Genomic DNA, 5,154 nt, shown 5'->3' on the forward strand with positions numbered 1-5,154 from the left:
CCTGGCAGGGTGGCATACGCTTGGGCGTGACTCGAGCGCAGCCCTCGTGCCTAGCCCCCTTGCGCGACTCTCCCTAGGGGAGGTGCTGCAATGAGGCCATACACCGAGCCCGGAGGCTCCCTGAGGTTGATACGGCCGTGAGGCCGCCCTTAGTTGTTTATCACCAGCGCGGAGCATAGTGCTTCTATACTTGCACGGGCATAGCCGCTCCTCGGCAGTGTCGACTGCCAGCGCGGAGCATGGTGCTTCCACTGGAACGTGGGAGGGGACTCCCTACTGTGGAGAGCCCCTGGGGCGTGTACAACCCCGCCCTGACACGTGGCTTGCACGACAGGGCTAGATGAGGTGTGTCTGGGCACTCGTGAGCCAGCGCGGGACTCACGAGGCCCTACCTCAAGGCGGGTTGCGCCTGGTCTTGGTTCTTGATGGCTGTGGCGTTCCTGTGAGGTGGTTAGACAACCTGCGTCGAATGAATTTCTTGAGGCTATCGCACGAGAAGGCCAAGCACCAACGACCCCAGGAGGTGACGTGAACGGGGCCGGCCTGCCAGATAGAGCTCAGCCATTGGATTTATCGACGCTGCAGGGACAAGCCCGAGCACATACGCCGTGCCTAGCCTTCTTATGCGAAGGATCCTGAAGAAAGATGATCGCGCATGGCTCCCATGGTGGGTGACAATCAAGCAGGTGATAACCATAGGTAGATTATGCATGAAAAGCAACTGGCTTAGGTAAATGCGAGAACGATACATGCAACTGGGTCGGACCCAAGCGGCCTGGGGATGATGCAGCCCGAGGGGCGCCCCCAGCAGGGTGAACTAAAGATGCAAGCGGATACATGCCGCAGGGGTGGACCCATGCGGCCTGGAAATGATGCAGCCCAGGGGGCGCTCCCAGCTAAATAAATTGGAAAACGTCACCTGGTTTGGTTGCCGAAGAAGTGTTGGGGTAGCTGATGACACATAGCGAAGAAGTCGCTCCTCACGAGCCGTCGAGACCCAGAGCCTTGGGAGGCCCCGGAGGCTCGGGTGGCCTCCTGAGGACCGTCTCCATCTCCGCCAGGATTGCGTGATGCCTGGCCTCCTGACCTGCCAGGATGCTTCACAGATTGTGCTGGAAGGCGGCAGCTACACTCGGTAGGCCGAACGGCATGCGAACGTAACTGTGAGGTGGACCCTCAGACCGGCCAGCACGCGAAGGCCAGAAGCGCTCCTGAGATGCGGCCCTATTGAGCCCTGGGATGTCGATGCAGACGCGCAGCTCACCACCCTCGCCTGGGTGGGGAGCAGCGCCAGGTGGGCGGCGGTCGCCGCGTATTGCTCTTGCTTCCTGAAGCTCCTGATATGCCTTGGTGATGAACTCCTGAGCGTCGGGCGCTCCTCGCCCGGTGTCCTCCTAAGGTAAACATGATGCGAAGCACACCTCCATGTGGTGCCCGAGCGCCTCCCTCGTGATGTTGGCCTGGTCCGAGGCCCTCCAGAAGAGAGCCCCTGAGCCCTCCCCGAGTAGGGCGCTGGGTGCGCCTCCCTATGCGAGGGAGGGAAGTGCTACATGCGCGGGCGCTGATCCCGAGGTGGCGTCGCTAGAGGCGCCGCTCTCCTAGGGCCCATAGCGGAGTAGCAGCTTGTTCTTCTTGGGGTTGGCCTCATGAGGGTACTGCACACCCGCGCTGTCAGGGTCTTCGATTGCTACAGCTTGGAAGGCCCGCTCGAGGGAGCACACCACGTCTCTTTGTTCGCAAGGGACTGTGATGGTTTCGTCGCTTCCCGGCATCTTGAGGACGTTGTAGCCATGGTGGGTGACTGCCATGAATTTGGCTAGCGCTGGGTACCTGAGGATGGCATTGTACGGTTGGCGGATGTGGGCGACATCAAAGTCGACGAGCTCGGTGTGGTAGTTGTCGCGCTGACCGAAGGTGAAAGGGAGGCGAACTTGCCCTATCGGGTGGTGGAGCCGTCAGTCACTCCTGAGAAAGGCTTGGTGGGCTGGAGCTGATCGTATGGCACTTGAAGGCTGTCGAACGTCTCGACGGACAAGAAACTGAGCCCTGCGCAGCCGTCGATGAGGGTCTTGGTGACTTGGACATTGTTGATGACGGGCGAACAGAGCACCGGGAGGACGCCAGCGGTTGCCGCACACTTGAGCTGGTCCACCGAGCTAAAGGTGATGGCGTACTTGGACCATCTGAGCGGGCGAGTGCCTCAAGCTTGGGGAGGGATGCATTCACTTCGCGAAAGAACTGCTTGAAGATGCGCTGGGAGGCTGGGGCCTGAGCGCCACCCAAGATGCAGGGGATGGCACGCGGCTTCTAGAAGCCCGCAACCCCTTCATCCTATTGGTGGTCGTCGTTCCTCCTTGGCGGTAGCGGTAGCAGAGGGAGACCAGGGTTGCCCTGAGGATGGTCTTCGCAAGGCTGGTCCCTCCGGTGGTCCTCACGAGGCTGGTCCTGCCAACAATCCTCGCGAGGCTGGTCGCACCACTCCTGACGGGGCTCGCGATCGGCCCAACGTCCTCCACCTCGTCCACCTCCTCGGCCGTAGCCCCGATCGTTGTCCTCGGGGCGTCGACCGAAGTGTCCATCTCGAATGGCCCTGAGCTCTTGACAATCGTTGGTGTTGTGGGTGCACACATTGTGGAAGGCGCAGAACGTACGGCTGCCCTTGGACGAGTCGGGAAGATCTCGGCCGCGCTTGGTATCTGGTTCTGCCACGAGTACTGCCACCCCTTTGCGCTTCACGTCTTTGAGCTTGGCCTTCTTCTCCTCTGGATCTGCAGCAGGGAGCTCGAGCAGGGAGAGGCGCCCCTCCTCAGCTCTTGCACACTTGGTTGCTATGTTGAACAGCTCCAAAGTCATGCGCAGCTCCTCATGGATGGCGAGCTCCTCCTTCATCTTGATGTGGCGGACGCCATCGGAAAATGCTGAGATGATGGCTTCGTCCGTCACCTTGGGGATCTTGATATGCGCGCTGTTGAAGCAGTGTATGTACTTCTGCAGGGTTTCTCCTGGTTGTTGCTTGATGCAGTGTAGGTCACCCGCGACCAGGGGGCGGTCGTGAGTGCCTTGGAAGTTGGGGTGAAGTGGTTGCTCATCTCATCCCAAGAAGGAACCGAGCCCGGGGGCAGATTCAGGAGCCATGAGCGGGCATCGTCCTTGAGAGCCATGGGAAACTAGTTCACCATGAACTTTTCATCGCCATTGGCTGCCTCGATGCTCAGCTCGTAGAGCTGCAGGAACTCCGCAGGGTCGGGGGTGCCGTCGTAGCGAGGAGGTAGATCTGGCTTGAACTTGCCCGGCCAAACGATGCTACGCAGCTTAGGAGTGAAGGCGCGACAGCCTGCCGTGGCCACCGGGGCCCGTCATGGAGGCGGAGCTTGATCTTGGCGTCTGTCGGTGTCAAAACTGGCGGATCTCGGGTAGGGGGTCCCGAACTGTGCGTCTAAGGAGGATGGTAACAGGAGGCGGGGGAGACGATGTTTTACCCAGGTTCGGGCCCTCTTGATGGAGGTAAAACCCTACGTCCTGCTTGATTTATACTTGATGATATGAGTATTACAAGAGTTGATCTACCACGAGATCAGAGAGGCTAAACCCTAGAAGCTAGCCTATGGTATGATTGTATATTGTCCTACGAACTAAAACCCTCCGTTTTATATAGACACCGGAGGGGGCTAGGGTTACACAAGGTCGGTTACAAAGGAGGAGATATCCATATCCGTACTGCCTAGCTTGCCTTCCATGCCAAGTAGAGTCCTATCCGGACACGGGACGAAGTCTTCAATCTTGTATCTTCATAGTCCAACAGTCCGGCCAAAGGATATAGTCCGGCTGTCCGGAGACCCCTAATCCAGGACTCCCTCAGCGTCCCTGCGCCACCACGGCAAGTGGCGCATGGCCCTGCCGCAGCAAGCAATCTTGACGTGGTGGTGGTGGAAGCGGTGGAGCCATTTCTTGCGGACGGGGAACCTCCTGGCAACTTCTTTCTTCGTGCGCAGGCACACGGCGCGGTGGATCACGCTGCTGGGCCGCACATCTTGGAGCGAGGACGCCGTCTTGACGCAGAGGAGGTGGAGGCACTCGATGAGCCGTGCGTCTTGGGGCGAGGGCGCCATCTTGTTGCGGAGGAGGCGGAGGCGCTCCGTGATCCACATTGTCCTCAGCCAGGGGCGGCCGAGGCTGCGAGAGGGATGGTGCAGGAGAGCCCCCCCCCCCGTGGTGCTGACAAGATCGGCGATGCAGTCCAACCAGTCCTTGTAGACCGGGCGATAGCGCAGGAGCTCGTGTGCCATAAGTAGCGCGGCCTACGTGTCCGTGGGTGCGCGGTGGGTGTGAGACGATGAGCCGGCCAAAGTCAGCGACGGGGTGGTGGTGCAGCCATCACGGCGCACAGAGGGGTGCAGTGAAGAGGCTTGCTGCTCGTTTGCCGTCAGGCCGGTGGCGGCGCTGGCGGCGGGTGACGAGGAATGATGGGGAGGCCCACCAACAGGGGCGTTCTAAGCGACATGAGTGGCGAGGGCAGCCTGGCGCTCAGCGCGGGCCCGGCGAGCGTCGACCATGAACTTGGTGGAGTGGCGAAGCGCGGATCAACGAAGAGAAATGCTTAAGCGCACCCCTACCTGGCGCGCCAAATGTCGGATTTCGGGTTCCGGCAAAACCCTTGAAGTTCGAACACTGGGGTGCGCACTAAGATCTCTCCCCCTCTCAAGCTTGCGCATTCTATGATCTCACGCCCTAGCTCGACGAACCCAAAGAACAAGAGACACAAGAGTTATACTGGTGCGGGCCACCGATGTGGTGTAATACCCTCCTCTAGTGTGGTGTGGTGGATTGCCTCTGGGGCTAAGGATGAACCGTTACAAGGGAAGAACAGCCTCCTGAGGTGAGGTGTTCTTGTGCTTGGTGAGTTGATGCTCTCTCGGATCGGATCAGAATCAGATGTCTCCCTATGGTGGTTGCCAGTCCTATATAGAGAGGCCTGGGTCCTCTTCCCAAATATTAGGCGGGAATGGATCCCACAATGGCCAGTTTGAAGGGGGACAACTAGTACAAGCTATCCCGACAAAAGTAGTCTTCGCCTGTCAAAGGCTCTAGTGATGGCGCCGTCTTGGGCTCCACGGTGACCTCCGTCCTGCTGTCCTGCTGGTCATGGTCTTGTTG

The sequence above is a fragment of the Triticum urartu genome, chromosome 7A, assembly GCF_056163025.1.
Source record: "Triticum urartu cultivar PI428250 chromosome 7A, HENAU_Tu73, whole genome shotgun sequence".
NCBI lineage: Eukaryota > Viridiplantae > Streptophyta > Magnoliopsida > Poales > Poaceae > Triticum > Triticum urartu.